The 12,009-nt window shown below is 42.8% G+C and overlaps 1 protein-coding gene across 9 annotated transcripts in view; it reads right to left on the reverse strand.

Annotated features, from left to right (window-relative positions):
• The window catches only part of LOC146080714 (poly(rC)-binding protein 3-like), a 517,154-nt gene that overhangs the window by 179,370 nt on the left and 325,775 nt on the right, over nt 1–12,009 (reverse strand). Inside the window, exon 1 of one of the 9 annotated variants that reach the window (XM_083188285.1) lies at nt 6,892–6,980. The exons of the other annotated variants lie outside the window; for them this stretch is intronic. The gene's annotated coding sequence lies outside the window, so the exon portion shown is untranslated. Of the gene's footprint in view, nt 1–6,891; nt 6,981–12,009 lie in introns of those variants that run through there. 9 annotated transcript variants of the gene reach the window in all.

Genomic DNA, 12,009 nt, shown 5'->3' on the forward strand with positions numbered 1-12,009 from the left:
TGTTGGTATAATTTTTTTGTGGGCATGAATTAATGCTGTCGGCGTGTATGGATAAAAAAACCTCTGCCTCTAATTCGAAATGAACAAATATTGATCTCCTCCAAAACCAGTCTATTATCTACCTAAAGCAGGGGTGGGGAACCTCAGGCCTCTAATTCGAAATTAACAAATATTGATCTCCTCCAAAACCAGTCTATTATCTACCTAAAGCAGGGGTGGGGAACCTCAGGCCGTAGCTGGTCTGAGTGGCCCTCCCACCCGCCCGTCAAGTACAGGGGAATTCTCGTGAGAGGTCGGTCGTTCTCCTGCTGTTGATTATGATTCATCTTAATCAACAGCAACTGGAGACTGGGAGTCTTATTCAGCGGCAGCCGCCGGAGCATGGGACAGCTGTAGCAGGACAATTTGGAAGAGAAATTTTTACATATGGCCCCCAAAGGATTTTTTCCCCATACAAATGGCCCTTGGTACAAAAAAGTTCCCTACCCCTGATCTAAAGAAAAAAAGGAGAAAAGTGCTAACCGATGGTTAGTGTAGAGCGCTTACCATGAGTTGCTATCCCAAAGCTGCTGCTTAAGGGAGTAGTCAGCTCCCTAAAAGGTCAAGGCAAATATAAATGGCAAAAAAAGCAGCGCTGGTGTTATCAATTAAATCAATTAAATATTTATTACTAAATATAAAAATACATTATAAGCACATAATATTAAAAACAATAAATGAATATTTGATTGGACCCAATGGTTATCGTCACCGGTGATAGATATTTTGACCTGCACTGATCCAAATATGGGATGGAGTCCTTATTGGCCACTTGATGGTATCCTGATAGAGTAGAAATGGACTCAACTGAAGGCACAAGGTGTAATTAGCCAACTCGGGAGTCCTCACTGCTGCGAGTGGTCAGGTATCCAATAGGGCGAGGGACCTCCAAAGCGAACAATGTCCGATCAGATTTGTAAGCAGGTAATAGTTGTCCTTTGGTGTAGGGGAATAGTCATTAAGCCAATGGGTCCAAAAAGCAACAGACACCAACGCGTTTCGCAGTACTACTGACACTTTCACCATCAGGGAGAGTGGCAATGTCATCCAGTTTTTTAGGAGTTTTGCTATACTAGATATTACAGGCGTAACATTTAGGGAGTATATATCTGTCATCTTTGGAGGTATGCGAACACCCAAGTATTTAAATCATTTATTTACAATTGAGAACTGATTAATGGATGGGTTCAGCTTCATAAGTGAGGCATCCTTGGACAATACCATAAGTTCTGATTTGTAATAATTGACTTTATATACCACAACAGAACCAAAAGTTTTCGCTTACTTCTATTATGCATGGGATCGAGTCTGAGGGGCTGGAGGCAAAGAATAGCATGTTAATCAGCAAACAATGCCAGCCTTGCCTCCAGCCCGCCCCCCTCACTGCCACCCCATGCATACCCCTCTGCATTCCTAATGAAATTGCTAATGGCTCTAATGCCAGGGTGAACAAATAGGGGCGACAACGGGCACCCCTGGCTCGTACCCCTTTCGATATTAAATGCCACAGTCAAATATCCATTTATCATAACCTGTATTCACGGAGTAATACAGTATATATTCTTGTTATTAAGGCTACAAACCCCTCTGGCATCCCGAATTTCTCAAGTATATCTGGCAAATGTTCATATGTGACTGGGATGTAGTGCCCATTGTAATGTAGCTACAAAAAAAGGCCAACAAAATTCTGGCATGTATTAAGAGGGGAATGGAAACTAGGGACTCAAGGGTAATTATGCCACTGTATAAAGCATTGGTGAGACCTCACCTCGAGTATGGAGTGCAGTTCTGGGCCCCACACTATAAAAACATCATAGAATTAGAAAAAGTCCAAAGGCGAGCAACAAAGCTTATTAGGGGAATGGACAATTTAAGCTACGGGAGAGATTAAGCAATTTGGGACTATTTACATTGGAAAAGAGACGTTTAAGGGGGGACATGCTCAACATGTACAAGTATATCAAGGGCCAATATAAGGAACTGTCACACACCCTCTTTTCTACTAGAAATGAATCTAGGACACGAGGGCATGAGTATAGATTAGAAGAAAAAAGATTTAATTCAGCTAGTAGAAAGAATTTCTTTACGGCCAGAACAGTCAAACTCTGGAACTCTCTTCCCGGAAAGGTGGTAACGGCTGGCTCATTAAATGCGTTCAAGGCAAAAGTTGGACAAACATTTACTGGAGAAAAACATCCATGGGTACAAATAAGAAACATAATCTGTCTGTAAAATATCAGAACCTACCAAATCAGCAATGGATATCTATACCAGGTTGATCTAGATCAGGGCTGGGCAATTGCGGCCCTCCAGATGTTGAGGAACTACACATCCCAGCATGCCTTGCATCAGTTTCAGCATGGCACATCGCAAAACTAATGCAAAGCATACTGGGATGTGTAGTTCCTCAACATCTGGAGGGCCACAATTGCCCAGTCCTGATCTAGATGGACGCTAGTCTTTTTTCAGCCTTACCTACTATGTAACTATATATCAAAGCCTTTCTCTGCATCCAGAGAAAGCACTACCTTTGCGTTTAAACCGGATGTAATCGCACCCACTCCATTACCATGAAGGATTATGGATGGTAGGATGTCAGACAGAATTTTTGTTAGGATTTTGTAATCCGTATTTCTTTTTAATTGTGTAATTCTTTTATTGGATTTTTATGAATGTAATAACAAAAAAAAAAGAAAAATAAACAGTGTCATTTGTCTCTGTAAAGTACATCCAGAAATACAGCATAAATAAAAAGAAAATTCTTATACAAATACATTTGCATTGTTTTCACTTGAGAAGAGGTATACAAAGGTGATTGAGATGACAAATTTGTTTCAGTATCATTCCAAACATATTGAACACATTAATTGGGTTTATCTGTAGCATCATTCTGATATCATTCTGGTGGCAGAGGGGCGAACAACACATCCCATCAAGTGAGCCACCCGTTGCCCCTAAGTGTGTGAAGCTCCAGCCATAGCAGAGTTATTCCATCTGTCCCATTTCGCATGATAATGGTTAAGGGAACGACGTGTGTGGTATAGAAATTTCTCATGCCCGATACCTCGCTGACCAGTGCCCTCCAATGATGAATGTTGGGGGTCGTGGTAGCAAACCAGTTACGTGCTATCAGCACTTTAATCAGTGTAGTCAGGCACAAAACATATTTATATAGCATGAGGAAGTGAGTCTCCTCAAGGTCAAACTGCCTCCCAGAAAGTGAGCACCGTGGGACACTCCCACAACATATGCCAGAAGCCTGCATCTCCTGTTCCACATCTGGGAAAATTTGTATCTGGCCTCAGGCCTGCCCGGTGATTAGACACAGGTGTGCGATAGCATCGATGAAGAATATAAAAGAATACTTGTTGGTATCTTATACAGGGGGCAGTAGATCTTATGGATCCTAGTATCTGTATCCATTGTTCTTCATCTAAGGGACCAATGTCGGCATCCCATCCGGTCCTTGTAATCCGTATTTAATAAGGATATACAGTAGGTCTATATGAGCTAGGCTGTTTCAAATCGCTACCCTGGCTTCGGCAATACTTTAATAGTGGTCGAATTAAAATATAAAGGGAGTTATTTGCCTGTTAGTATAGAGTTATTAACCTTGGTCAGCTGATTGCTGATTTTGGGGGCAATAATTTTATAATATTAATTTCAAAGGCCATCTGGGCCTGGGGATTTACCCACCTTTAAAGATCTTATAATTCTCTGTATTTCCTCTTCAGTAGTTGGAAGCATCAAGGATGCTGATTGGGCCTCTGAGATCTGCAGAATTGACAGCTTTTCCCAGAACTCCTCCCTTGTCCTAGTATCAATTTCTGGCTTAGAGTATAGCTGCAAATAGTACTCCTTAAAGAACTTGGATATATTCACGTTATTATGTGTCAAAGAGTTATCTGTTGATCTAATTGAAGTAATAAAAGTATTAGGATATCTACCTTTTAATAAATTTGACAATAGTCTACTTGTTTTATTCCCATATCTATATATCGCGCTATCCCTTTGAAAAGAGAATTTAGATTCCAGAGACCCTAATATATTATCAAATATGGATTTCTTTGTTATATAGACAGTCCTATTTTCTCCAGATGGCTTCCTTTTGTAGTTTTGGTAGGAATCCATCAGTTCCTCTTGGGCCTCTAAATATGTACATTCAATGGTTCTTTCCCTCATTTTACAATATAATAATTTGCCCCCTAATTACTGTTTTCGACACTTGCCAAAACATCAGTGGGTTTTCTTCTGCCATCTCCACATTATTCTGTGTGCTGGAAAGAACCACTGACGTGTCAGCCCTTTATCAATTTTTGGGGCTATTTTGATCCAACATACTGCATGGTCTGATTCTGATATGGTTTCTATATGGGAGTCAATCAATCTGGAAAACAGCTGCTTTGAGATTAATAAATAGTCCAACCTGGACAATGTACCATGTGCCGCTGAGAGACATGTGTACTCTCGTTCGGTGGGATAGCATGCTCTCCATGTCTCCACCACTTGTAATTTCTGAGCTACTAATCCTAAAATGCCTCCCCCTCTTTGTTCTTTCTTTTCAATGGTACAGTCTTATCCAATATTAAAGAAGCAACTAGATTATAGTCCCCTCCTATAATTAAAGAATCCATAGAGTAAGAGTATAATTTATTTATTAGTGGGGTAAAAAATTATCTGGGCTTTGAAGTTGGTGCATAGATATTACATAGGGTATATCGCATACCTCCAACCGTGACATCTACTATGACATATCTTCCCTGGGGATCTGAGGTTGTTGAATGTATTGTAAAACCAGTGATTGTTTAACCACAATTACCACACCCCTAGCTTTAGATGTGTGGTGTGCTGATGCTAGTACCTTCCATCTGATCATATTAAGTTTAAGGATCTCTGGTGGTAAAAGATGTGTCTCTTGCAAAAATACCATGTCCAAATGTAGTTTGTTTAAATAGATCAATACCTTTTTCTGTTTTGGCAGGGGTATTCAATACCATGTCCAAATGTAGTTTGTTTAAATAGATCAATACCTTTTTCTGTTTTGGCAGGGGTATTCATGCATTTAGGGTTCCTAACTTTAAATTGGTATTCATACCTCTGGTGGCAATCTATTACCTTGGCAATGAAATTTACATAACAGACAAGACACAATAGGGATAAGTACTACTACACAAAGCAAAAGGGAACACACACCCATAATTCTTGAATATGGGCACAAAAAAGACCTTAGTCTTGTGGGGAACATCCCTTCCCCATTGAGACTTTATTAGTAACCATAGATTTCCTTAAACATCAAACTCAATTTTACAATTAAGTACATATTTTTAACTTAACTACTTCAGTATCACCCTTAACATACCTCAGCTCTTCATTTATATATATCCCTATCTGCCCTTTTTTTTCTCTCCTCTTTTTACTGATCTACATAACCCCCTCAAATTACTTTCTTCATTGATAGTATTTCCAATTATTATCTAACTCGATATATATAGCAAACCCTCTTCATTGCGAAAGGTCTACCCTTCTACATATTAATACTGAAAAAAAGAAACAAGAACAAAACGAACAATGGGGATATCTTCAAAGTCCAAATCATTCTTCAAATGTAGAGGTAGATTTCAAGAAGCTTCCATTCTTGGGCTAGAAGGCTGTTTATCAAATGAGGCCACATTCTCCTTTAAGAGTTTCTCTGCATCCATAACATTGCTAGAGTATTTTTACTTCTTTTCGTGAGGCTGTCTAATACATATATCCCAGGAGGGGCCTGTCCCATGGGGTAACTCCAAATCTTGTAATTGCCTTAAACCGCTTTGTCTCCTCAAAGGAGGTGTCTTTTGTCCCTCACAATGTTAATGGACACAAAATAGGGATGACTCCCCACAATACTTCGCAAAGGTAGTGCTTTTTAAACCTCGCAATGTCCCTGACCGCAGATTAGAGATGGCTCCTCGCAATACACACTCCAGACAGAGGCAGCGTTCACCTGCTGTATATAGAGTGAACACAACACGGTTCCCCTGCATCACCCCTCACTCACCCTCCTCTAGCAGATAGTGTTTAGCGGCGTTCAGTACCATGGTAAGTATGCTGACCCATATGCAGGGCATTCCAAGAGTCGGCCCAAGTCAGCAGAGTACAGCGACTCCAGATGCTGACCCGCAGCGAGCAGGAAGCTCTCGCTCAGCGGCGTCTCTTCGCAGCACTTCCGGCTTCACCGCATCAGCGTGGGGCCACGGCTGCTGGTGCTGGCCTGCGGCAGGCAGGGAGATGTCCATCAGCGCCTTCTCTTCACGGCACTTTCGTGGCTTTGCCTCCTCTTCCCCCCCAGCTGCCACCTGCCCGGACCTCGCCAGGCACGACCTCCGGCAGGAAAGACCCACAGAGAACTCGCCGGGCAGGGTAGAATACTGCGCTCTTGCCGATTCCCTTTTGCGTCCGGTCCTCTGCCCTAGCATGATGCTCTGGCCTCAACCCGCAGAGTCACTGGAGGCAGCTCCCGGCTCCGAGGACCAAAGCAACAACCATGGCAGGTACAGTGTATGTGGGTCGAGGTCCTGACAAGCTGCCGGGCAGTAGGGGATGCTGTGGTCTCGGTGGCCGCAGTCTCTGTCCATCTGCCAACCTCTATGTGTCTGTGTGTAGGGGTGATTTCCTCTGCTTTCGGGCTGGTTCAGACCATAGTTGAACTGGGGCTGTAACGGAGCTCTGCTGCTCCCATCCCCTCACATGGGTTCTGGAACCAGAAGTCCCTAATTCATATATTTTATAAGTGATAGGGAATCAATGCCACTATTCACTGGATATAAAAAAGCATACACAGAGTGCCCCCAGCAAAAAGAGAGTTTCTCTTACCCATACAGCAAACCTGCAGGGATGCTTTCTCCAGTGCAGCTCTGAAAGACTGAACTCCTCCTCCTTCCCAAGAGCAAAGCATATATAGGAGAGCTGTGATTGGATAATAAAGTCATGTGCTGTGTTATACTCACAGAAACCTGACATATTCATAGTCAGCTCATCAGACATCATATCCAGCTCGCCATACATTATATCCAGCTCATCATAAGTCATATCCAGTTTCTCATACATCATTTCCAGCTCGTCATTCATTATATCCAGCTTGACATATTTATATTTAGCTCATTATACAGTATGTCATAGCTGTAATTTTGACTTGCAAGGTCCCTCATTGTGCATCATGCTTTGCTATTTCCAAGCATTGGCTACAGGTTATGGAATCCAGGTACAGTACCAGAAAGCTTGCCATTTTCAAAGAAACAACACATGCCACAGAAAAGTTGGAAGCTGATATTAAGTATATGTCACCGGACACGACAGCAGCTGAACATTCAGCCACAGTGAAGGTCTTTTTCAAGCTAAACCACCTAAGGTATATTATAAGGAAATCACAAATATTCCATTTAGTGAAACTCTGACACAAGTCAAGATTCATTTGGTGTTAGTTTAACCCCTTCCCGACATTTGACGTATATATACGTCATGGCCGGGATGTACTTCCCGACACATGACGTATATATACGTCATGACTTTAAAGTGCCACCGCGTCCAGAGACGCGGTGACAGAGGGATGATGTCTGCTGTCCCTGACAGCAGACATCCTCCCTCATTGCCCAGGGGGGGGGCAGCTATGCCCCCCGTCATGGGCGATTGCTGTGATTGGCTGTTCAAACATGAACAGCCAAAAACAGCGTTAAACTGCGTGTTGTGTAAAAATTAGACGCTGCTGCCCCCTAGTGTCCAAAAAAATTAAAGGAGGTTAAAATAATGATTTTTTAATAAAGTATAGATATGGTCTTTGTTAGTTATGAACTATTTTGAGTGGTATGATTATTTGTCTCACAAGCAGAAAATGTAACATTTTGCAAATAGCGAAATGTTCAATTTTTTTTACGACATTTTGGTATTTTTCACAAAAAAAAAAAAATTGTATCGACCAAAATTTACCACTAATTTAAAGTACAATGTGTCATGGGAAAACAATCTCAAAATCACTGGGATAAGTAAAAGCAAAAAAAAGTTATCCCCACTTAAGTGATTCATGTCAGATTTGAAAAAAAGGCCTCTGTCAGGATGGCAAAAACATGCTGCGTCGGGAAGGGGTTAAGTCCAAGATAGGCAAAGGAACTTTGTGAAATATAAAGTATGGAATACATCAATAATTGTGAGAGCAGCTCTAAGTTTGTAGCTACAGGACCTACCGCATGTACCTGTATGCAAATTTGCAGATGACTGCAAGTGGTTAGCTGGAACCCAGACAAAGCCAAAACTCTGCGAGTGAATTGCAAAAATATCGCAATACGGCAGTGACGTGTGGTGGTGGCTGTGAACAGAGAGGTGATGTCTCAGCCACCACCACATGCAGCACATACTTTTTGTACTAGATATCATCTCATCTCATCTTATCGCAAAACTGGATACAATAATTGTAATGTGTATGGGCACCTTTAGTCAGCTCCGAGTAATGCACTGCTCACTTGTGCAGTCAGTGTGCCTTTGCTCCCGATGCTCAGCACCATTAATCATTGTCACATTGGCAGATAGTCGAAGCTGCAGCACTACCCCACTGCCGTGCACAAAACCTTTAGCTAAAAAAATTATAATAATCATTTTTTGAAAATACATGCCAACCAAAGGGGCCCCTAGATAGAGGATGGCCCAGCGGTACTAACCCCCTGTGCCCCGACCCCCCTTAATCTGGCCCTGATATGCATGTGCACATCAGCGATCAACTCTGAATACCCCTCCTTCCCAAATGGTAAGGAATTGCACAGCTGGAAGTGGCTATGCAAATAGTTGTCATTCAAATTTTAATGTAGCAGGAGGCATCTGTAGGAAATACTGTAGATGCCTTTTGTTAGCATTATCAAGAATCCATGCTGCATCTAATGGGTCCTACAGACAGGGAGATGAGCATTCTGAGCAATGCTAGATCGATCAGCACACAGCACTGCTCAGCAATGTGCCACTGAGCGATCTGTCAGGGCCAGTGTTCTCTATGAAAACACTAGACCTGACACTGGTGACTATAGAATTATCCAGCATGCTGGATATTAATCACAGAGGCAATAGCGACATGCTGGGCTGCGCATCGCTATCCCTATGCCCCTACATAGTGATGTAGGGACAATTTCTAAGCCATCTAGTGAGATAATGCCCGTGAATCTCTATGTGTTTAGGCCCCATTAAGGGTGCAGCCTCAAATCACCATTCAGAATGGTTACAGGCAGCAGCCAGCCTGCATAAACTGAACGTTATGCAGGCAACTTATACACTGGTGTCCAGATAGTCTGTGTCCAACAGCACAGACCCTTTACCTGTCATATATTCAAAATGGGGGTGACACTCCTGTTTTGAAGAACAATGTTGGGTGCTATCAATTAATATGCAGCTGACTGGGAGATGTGAGCAACATGACAATAACTGTTCTACACATTACTGTAGCAACATGAGTCTTGTTCTGCACAGATCCCCAAACATTATATTCATACTCAAACCAAGTTTGTGTAGAATATGAATTTGAAAGTGTTGTTTTTTTTTTTTTTTTTAAGATTTTTATTTTGCAAAGTAGTAAAATATACATACAAACGTCCCTTTCGGGAGACATAATACCAATCTCACAGTCCCACCTGGCTACTAAGTTGACATTCCTGGGTATTTCCATATATCCAATATCACAATATGTCAACAAGTGCCTTTATAAGTACAGTCATTTAAGAACACAAATAAGACAATACATACATACATACATACATTTGGAAAGATCTCTCATGATTAATAGTCTTAAACATTACATATAGCATTAGAAACGAGAACCGTCGGGCCTCCAGTTAACCCCCACTACACGACTCTCCCGCACTTTTAACACCTTCTGTATCCTTTACCCCTGTATTGATTCAGGGTGACAAAAGGAACCAAGAAAGGTTCTTCTGTATATGTCCCAGTCTAGCCACAGCTTTACTGCTTTATTTTGAGCTTTTTTCCCCAGTGTTTCCCATCTAAAACAGGATTCAATTTTCTCTATTACTATCTGTAAGGTTGGAACCTGTTCTCGTTTCCAATACTGGGCAATGGAAGTAATACCCGCTGATATTATTTGGTTCACAATATATCTCTTCGAACCGGTTAGGCTCGTCGGTAATATATGCAAGAGTATTGCCTGTGCATTCAACTGAATCTCCAGACCCAACCCTTGCAACAACTCCTGCTTTATCTCAGCCCAAAGGACTGCTACTTTCTGACAGGCCCAAAAGATATGTCTCGTATCAGCCCTTTCCCCACATCTCCAGCATACATCTGACTGTTCAGGAAAAAAAGAATGTAACTTCACTGGGGTATAATATGTGTCGTAATAGATAAAGTAGAATCTTTCGATATACATTACTGAGTTAGACATCTTGTTAACCATGTGAAAAAGTTGATCCCATTGTGCGATATCCCATGTAAGATGTAACTCCCTCTCCCATCTCAGTTGCCATTTGGTTTTGGAGTTCACCTCCACTTCTCGGTCTAACAGATGGTTATACCAAAAAGAAATCCCCTTTTCCTTTTTCACCCCTACTATGTGAGCCAAACAATCTGCTGGAAGAGAGACTAGTTCTTTTCTTTGGAAGACCTCTGAATTTAACCAATGTCTGATCTGTAAATACTTGTAAAATTCAGTATTACTCAGCTTGAATTTACTCTTAAATTGTTCAAATGACATTAGTTGGTTGTTGTCATATAGGTCCGCTAGCGTTTTTATCGACTGGAGTTTCCAGCTATCCAAATTTAAGTTCGGAATTATTTCTTGCAGCATTGCAATTGGAAGGTGACTCATTGGTGCCCCTGCATAATTCCTATCTTCTAAGAATTTATACCACGTATGTAGAATGTCTCTTAAGGGTTGAAAGTGTTGTTGATGCTGTCAGTGAGGGACTGTTGCTGATGTATCTATCAAGAAGACTAGATCATAATGTGTTAATGTTTTCTTATTCTTCAGATTACTACAAAAAATCTTTGGTACTCTTTACCTAGAAGGGCGCCCGTCGCGGGCATCGCGGGTACATTTATGTATGGCCGCGACGCGACCGACGCGATGCCCGCGATTTCCCATTGAAACCCATGTTAAACATGGAAATCGTGTCGGTCGCGTCGCGGCCGGCCATAAATGTACCCGCGATGCCCGCGACGCGATGCTCCCGATTTCCCATAGGAATCAATGTTAAAAGGCGCGATGGACCCGATTTTACTGTTAAATGGCTCAATCCACCCGATTTGGCCATAGGAATCAATGTTAAATGGGCCACAGAGCCCATTAACCCTTAAATGTCCCCCCAAATTTTTAACGCCACCCCACGATCCACGCCAACCCGAAGCGTGGCGAGCGCAGCGAGCCCGCGAGGGGCGGCGGTACGCGTCCTCCGACCTTTTCATGCCCTACTATCCACTAGGGCGTGGTGTGAGAATATAATAGTGTGGCGAGCGCAGCGAGCCACCGAGCCCGAAGCGTGGCGAGCGCAGCGAGCCCCGCGAGGGGACGCGCATACCTTCACAGGTATGCGCGTCCCCTCGCGGGCTTCACAGGTGTCCGTGGCGACCGCCGCCGTGGCGTACCGCCGCCCCTCGCGGGCTCGCTGCGCTCGCCACGCTTCGGGTTGGCGTGGATCGCGGGGTGGCGTTAAAAATTTGGGGGGACATTTAAGGGTTAATTTGGCCTATTTGGCCCCAAATCGGGTCCATTGAGGCATTTAACAGTAAAATCGCGGTCAATCTGCCGTTTTAACATTGTTCCCTATGGGAAAATCGCGGTGATCGCGGTCATCGCGGGCATCGCGGCCATCCCGATTTACCCGCGATGCCCGCGATGACCGCGATCACCGCGATTTTTACCCCCGACGCCCGCGATTTCAATCGCTGGCGCCCTTCTAGGTAAAGAGTACCAAATCTTTAATTAAGTGTTTATGTAACATGGAA

This window comes from Crinia signifera, chromosome 5 (genome assembly GCF_055691185.1).
Source record: "Crinia signifera chromosome 5, ASM5569118v1, whole genome shotgun sequence".
NCBI classification, from domain to species: Eukaryota; Metazoa; Chordata; class Amphibia; order Anura; family Myobatrachidae; genus Crinia; species Crinia signifera.